The sequence below is a fragment of the Nicotiana tabacum genome, chromosome 17, assembly GCF_000715075.1.
Source record: "Nicotiana tabacum cultivar K326 chromosome 17, ASM71507v2, whole genome shotgun sequence".
Lineage (NCBI taxonomy): Eukaryota > Viridiplantae > Streptophyta > Magnoliopsida > Solanales > Solanaceae > Nicotiana > Nicotiana tabacum.
Window position 1 is genome coordinate 114,482,789 of NC_134096.1, and position 7,678 is coordinate 114,490,466.

A 7,678-nucleotide genomic window follows, 5' to 3' on the forward strand; every position below is an offset into this window, starting at 1 on the left:
CACTCAGTCATGGTTCTTCGTTTGCATATCATATCTCAGTCTATGTTTCATCAATTCATTGTTACATCGCCTGTTATCATTGTTGGTCTGAGTGGTATGAGATTGTGAGCCCTTGAGACATGAGATATTGATGATTGAGGTGGGCCTTAGAGCCGTGTTGAGAGTGTTATTGTTGATCGGACTGCACGCTGCAGTAGGCCATATCGGGTTTATTACTATTATTATGTGGATTGGGCTGCATGCCGCATTAGGCCTTATTGGCTTTGATTAGTGATTGGGTAGGATCCGCTCTTGAGGAATCTGACATATCAATTGTTAGCGCAGGCACAGTGATATGTACATGTGCATGGGTGAGGGGCATTGATGCCAGACACCTGTACAGTGATGAGTTATTGGGAATATCACGGTAAAATCATTCATTTGACATGCATATTTGACATGTAGGTATAGAGATGTACCATTCCCCATGCTAGTTGTACCTGACTTGTTCCTATCAGTTTTGAACATGAAATCATGTCTAAATTTCTGTAATATGAACGAGTCAACTATGTTAATTCCTTTGAGTTATTCATTGTTATTGTCATTATTATACCTGTGTTGTCATTACATTGGAAGCTGACTATCTTCTTCTGAGCTCGTGACTGCTTTCAGCCTAAGGTTAGTTCTGTTACTTATTGAGTACATGGGGTCGATTGTACTCATACTACACTCTGCACTTCGTGTGCAGATCCAGGTGCATCAGCACATGGTGATCGCTAGATCCATGCTAGTACCTGGTTGGAGACTTAAAGGGTGCTATGACGACAACATGCCTTGACTCTATTTTCCTTTATTTTCTTCAGTACTATTTTATTACTCAGACAGTTCTACTAGAGATTTTTTTATGTTTGATACTCAGTAGTGCACATGTACTCATTGACACCAGTTTTTGGGATGGTTGTAGAAAAATTTCAATTATTGTTATCAGATACTTATGATATATTCAAATGAATAAGATATTATGGAACCGTTGGCTTGCTGGCAAGTAGTGTTAGGCACCATTACGGCTCCGATGGGAGTTTGTTCGTGACAATTAGTATCAGGGCACTAGGTTGCTTAGCTCTCATGAGTCATGAGCAGGTTTAGTAGAGTCTTGCGGATCAGTACGAAGAGTTCTATACATATCTTTGAAAGTCTACCAAACTACTAGGAAACTTCACTTTCTTGCATTTACCCGCTCAATGCGGTTGTATGTTTCTCCTCCCAATTTCCTACTGTTCTCAATAACTAGAACGGTTTGGTTGGTGTACATAAGGTTGCATCTATCCCCGTGAATAATTACCTCTTGATTATTCCTCTTAAACTTCACAACCCGGGGCAGAGTAAAATCAACTACCCCATATACGTGTATCCATGGTCGTACCGATAACAAGTTGTAGTTGGCAGATATCTCTAGCACTTGGGATTTGACATCAAACCAGGTCGCACCCATCTGTTTAGATACATATCCTATCCATAGTTGGATTGTTTTATTTATATCTGCTACGCAATCTAAATCTAAAAAATTATATTGTTCTGATATTGGTTTTGGTGTCCATTTCTTATTTAATCTACTATTCCATAGTGTATTATTTCTATCATGTTGTTCATAGTTAACTGTATAATAATTTGGGTATAATTCTTTTGGATTTTTTACATCTGAGGTTTTTCATCCATATTTACATCTCTTGTATTTATTTCTATATTTTTTGTTTTTTCTATATTTTCTAAAAGTTCTGTATATATTTCACTTATTTCACTTGATTCTGACTTTTGGTCATCTATATTGTTATCTATTTCTTCAATTCTGGGAATTTCTTATGGTTGTAATATTTGTTTAAATTTATTTATCTCATCTGTTAATTCTCGCTCGTCTTCACTATACCCATGTTATAGAGAATACAGTGGCACTTTTCCAGAAAGCCTTGTGCGTCCTCTGTAGCTAGGCCACTGAAAGAAGGAGGATGGTATTTTTTGTACCACTCGAGCCTCAGCTACTCCTCCTTAGAAGTTGATGCCCTAACCTCGGCCTGAACTGGGACAACCAGCTGCACTTGTATAACCTATGGGACCTGCTCAACATGGAATCACTGCTCTGGGGTACGGGTCGCTGGAGTTTGCGCTCCTACCCTAGCCTGAAATGTTGCCGTTGCAAGTGGAATCAAATTCCTACAAAGTTCCTACAACCCGAACGTTAGAGATTTCCTACAAACAAAATTCTTGCGAACAAATCGATTCCAACAAGAATTATTAGAACCTTAGCAGCGTAAACTTTTGCTGTTCTAAAGAAATACGGTGCAACCTTTTCCAAAAATATCACACGGATTTTTCCCTACTCCAGGTATGTAAGGCTAATCCTTCCTTCTTTTTGGCATGATCCAAGTAACGATACGTAAACGTAATGATATTCTATAAATGGTTCTACTCTTAGCAGTTAAGGATGTCCGTGTTATTCATTCGTGTAAAGTTATATTCAAGTATGTTTGAGTATGTTGCTAAGTCTATATTGAGGCGTACGATAAAGATGTTAATGTTTATAATATGGTAATACATGCATCTTCATGCATATTTATTTACCACCGTACTACGGACGGTCGGGCAGTTACCACCTGTTGGGCAGTTATGTATTATTATTACCGCCGGTTGGGCAGACATGCATATTCATTTACCACCGAGCTATGGTTGGTCGGGCAGTCATGCATTTACCACCGAGCTACGGCCGGTTGGGCATTTAGGTAGTTACCACCGATTAGCAGTTATGTAACATTATTTACCACTAGTTGGGCAGTCATACATTTACCACCGTGCGACGGCCGGTCAGGCAGTTACTCATAACTAAGGATTATGATGCATTTTACACTCCTTCTTACTTGAGTTTTGATTAGAAATGTGTAAAAAAATAGTCCCAAAGGCTTACATGTTGTACTTGATAGATTCAGGTTGATTCTTATATGTCTTTAATTAATGTTGACTTATTGTTATGTTTCAGTTCTGCTTAACATACTCAGTACATTATTCGTACTGACGTCCTTTTGTTGGGGACGCTGCATTCATGCCTGCAGGTATAGATAATCAGTGTGACGAGCCCTCATATAGACGAGATTGGCATTCAGCGAAGGATCGGTAAGACTCCACCTCATTCGGAGTGCAGCCGAGTCTATGAGTTATCGTGTCAGAGTTTTGCTACAAACTTATGGGTAGACCGGTACCCTGTCCCATTTGATGTCAAATAATCTTAGAGGCTTTGTAGATAGAGGTTCATTTTGTACAGTATGTCAGAGGCCTTGACGGCCCATATGTATTCATGTTTTAAGAAAAATGGTTCAGTGATACAGTGTTGCCCACTTATAGTTATACATTACGAGATGTGGCCATGTTGGCCCATGATAGTTACAAAGAAGAAAAGAAAATGAGTTACATAATGGTTCGCTCGGGGCAGTACGACACTGAGTGCCAGCCACGCCTCCCCAGGTTTGGGACGTGACAAAGTGGTATCAGAGCAGGTCGTGTCCTAGGGAAGTCTACAAAGCCGTGCCTAGTAGAGTCTCACTTATGAGTGTATTGCGCGCCACATTTATAATTGAGAGGCTATAAGGCATTTAGGAAATGTTACCCTTCTTTTATTTCCAGATCGTGCCATAGAACTGATGTCGTAAGAAGTCAGTATGAAGCTTTCACCAGATTTTGTATGCACCAGAGGTGCAAGTATTACAATAGAGCTTTAAGACGTAATATGGAAGGGAGTTTATGAAAGAAACAGAAGATACGATGCGAGATTGAAAGGTAAGTAAGGTAAAGGTAAAGAAGATATGAGATATTCAAGTACAAGAAATTGTGAATAGTCGAGATTTCAGATAGAGGTTGGGTTTTAGTTTAGTTTACAGAGGAGACCCTAGAGAATTTTTTTGTAAATCTCTAAGAGTTAACATTCGAGGACGAATGTTTTAAAGGGGGGAAGGATGTTACATCCCGTAATTTAATATTAGAATTAGTCGTAGTAATCCATATGAGCTAGAAGGGATTAAGACCATTCATGAGATTATAAAGGATTTGTGACTATGTTATTGTAAGATTCCGTAAGTATAACAACATTGATACTGTTAGATATTATGTTAATGTGGTATTTTGAGTGGAACATTTTTGTAAAGGAAAAAAAATGGTTTGAAAAATATAATTTTATATAATTATTAATATTACTACTTTCGAATATGTTTTAAATTATACACATAATATGAGAAAAGTTTATGAGATTTTCTTTATTGTAAAGATATAAATTATTTTTTTTTTCACAAGAAAAGAAGGTTATCTTTTTACCATTTTAAGAATTAAGCGTACGAGAATTTTTACTCTTTATATGAGATTAGGAAAATTATAAATTGAGAAAATATATGTATTTTTTTATGGATGTTTTAATAAAATAATAAGTGTATGTATTTATTTTATATGGTACCATATGACCATGATAGTGTGATGTACAAAGTGTGTTAAAAGTGAGTAGTATTTTAAGTAATTTAAGATAATTCTTAATTATGCGGGTAATTGGTTAATTACCGGGTATCGGGACATCACCCAACTACCTAATAAGTGGATAAAGTTTAAATTTCCCACCCCACCCCCACGTGGCAGCAAGCCACCTCTTGGAGAAGTGACTCTTAGTCAATTTTCATTAGGTGGCAGCTAATGTGTTAGTTACACACTACTTCATTTCTAACATTTTTAATACTACAATCAGATGGGATCACTACTTTATTTTCTAACATTTTTAATACTACAATCAGATGGGATCACTACTTCATTTCTAACATTTTCAATACTACAATCAGATAGGAGGTTTGGTACTTTAGCAACGAAAGTTCTTACAAAATTCCTACAAAGTTCCTACAACCAGAACGTTAGAGATTTCCTACAAACAAAATTCTTGCGATCAAATCGATTCCAACAAGAATTATTAGAACCTTAGCAACGTAAAATTTTGCGGTTCTAAAGGAGTACGGTGCAACCTTTTCCAAGAATATCACACAGATTTTTTTCTACTCCAGATATGTTAAGGTTAATCCTTCCTTCTTTTTGGCATGATCCAAGTAACGATACGTAAATGTAATGATATTCTATAAGTGGTTCTACTCTTAGCAGTTAAGGATATCCGTGTTATTCATTCTTGTAAAGTTATATTCAAGTATGTTTAAGTATGTTGCTAAGTCTATATTGAGGCATACGATAAAGATGTTAATGTTTATAATATGGTAATACATGCATCTTCATGCATATTTATTTACCACCGTGCTACGGACGGTCGGGCAATTACCACCGGTTGGGCAGTTATGTATTATTATTTACCGCCAGTTGGGCAGACAAGCATATTCATTTACCACCGAGCTATGGTCGGTCAGGCAGTCATGCATTTACCACCGAGCTATGGCCGGTTAGGCAGTTACATATTTACCACCGGTTGGGCAGTTATGTATCATTATTTACCACCGGTTGGGCAGTCATACATTTAAAACCGACTTAGATGTACAGCAGATAATAGGAAGAAAGAGGTTGAATGGGGGTAGTTTAAGCTTCAGGGAATGACTAAGGACCCAAATCCTAGTGTGTCAGAGTTCACAAGGGCCTCAAATGGACCCCGAGCAGTACTCACACTAGGAGGTCAACAGTAGATCCTAGATAGCCTTGACTTTCAGCCGGCTAAGAATAAGAAGTTCAGAATAGCATAAGTAGCAAATGAGGAGAATGGACAATGGCTGAGGGACAGAACTGGGGTTACACTTATAACCTAAAGTAGACATAGCCAAGTTGAGCATACAGAGCAACTAATCAAGAAGGCCAGTAAGTTCAGCAGGATTTCCAAACATAGCAACGTATCATATAGACAACCACATTTTGAAAGAGTTGGGGAAGAAACAGGTTTGCATGGGTATACATAGATTATAATGTACATATGCATTATACTAAACCATTTAAGACCTAAAAGGTCCAAATTAAGCTAAGTATGCATCCTAGTATCATAAGATAGACATATTAACTCTCATTAGGAAACAGGACTACATTGAGACATGATAGGGAGCACACATTATGACAAAACCATATGTGGGAAGGGTCAGGGGAGAAACAAGTTTACAGTCACAGATGCACAATACAAACAAGTTAAAACCTAAGAGATTATGCTAAACATACATCCTAGTGTCATGCTAATCAGTATTTAGACATGATGGGGATGCACATTGTGACAAGCCAAATAATCATTGAAAGAACAGGATATGAGATGAACCATAGGCATGCTGGGGAATATCTTAGCACAGAAGCAAGATCATAGAGAATGGTCTTAATTGAAACACATTGTACATGAAAGACAAACATTGCAGAGATTTAGAGCAGTGTGAGATAGCAAGTTCATACCAAATAGCACATGTAGGGATTCTGGGATTGACACAATAAACTAATTAACTAAAGAAGATCTAAGTTATGCCATAAAACAAAATGGTTCAAACAGGGCAGGGAAAACAAGTTAAGGTAACTGTCAAGATCTCAGTCAATCACTAATGGGGTATGGGAATCATGCTGAGTGACACAATAGCATGGGAACATGTCATAATTAACACAAGAAGTTCTAGCACAAGTGTGAAGCATTCATTATAGAGATTAAGGACAAAGCAAATAAGCATGTTTTAGGGAACATTCAGGCACCAATACACTGGCTAAATGAACTTAAGAGGGTCAGATTATCCAAGTTAGACTTAGGCAATCTCAGAACTAGCAGCATTAGGAGGAAGTTAAATGCTAAAGAGACTTAGAACAAAGTAGAATTAACAGAATCGTGCACAAAAGTAATCCAGAAACATATTAAGCCATGGATTTGAGAGGTGAGAACACATGTAAACCAAAGACACATAGGGATGAAATTGCAAAAGTCAAGTGGCTTACTAGTTAACGGACAACAATAAAGAATAAAAGATCCACAAGAACCCAGAAACCTCGATGCGTCAAACTTCCCAAGAGCTTCGAAAGAACCCCGGGCAATGCTCGCACAAAGAGAAAGTTCGAACAGTAGACTCCCAGTGGCCTTGGCTTTCATCCGGCCAACACAAAATACAGAACAATATAATGAAGGAATTAACAGAGCAAAGCTTCAAATTTTGGTGAGATTATATCGATTCGGTCCCCTTTCAAAGGGGAATGGGGAAGGGTTTATATAGTGACAGAAATCGAACAAGTAAACAAGAAAAACTATAAAATCAACATAATTAAGGAAATAATAACATGCAGAATCAGTAAAAGTCGGATTAGAGAAAAATTAGGTAAACCTTAGTTGACAGAAATCGAAAATTGGCCGTAGATCTTGGCTAATCGGACCCATATAGCCTTGATATAAATGTATATAGACGGAATACCATCTGGATCTTAAAGATTGAAGATGAGTTCCACATGATTCCAGTTCTGGTACTTGCCAAAAATAGGTAAGTACTAAGTAATACCAAAATCGTGTAAGTAACACGGAGATGGAGCATATATAGAAGGCAAATTGTAAGAGGTTTCCATATTAAGGTCGGAATCGAAGATAATTGGGGGTGTGACGAATAGGGTTCGTGAAAGAGAAGGGCGTGACAGAGAATAGGGGCGGCTGTCTTTAGGAAATGGGGATTATGGTTTGGGTGAGGGG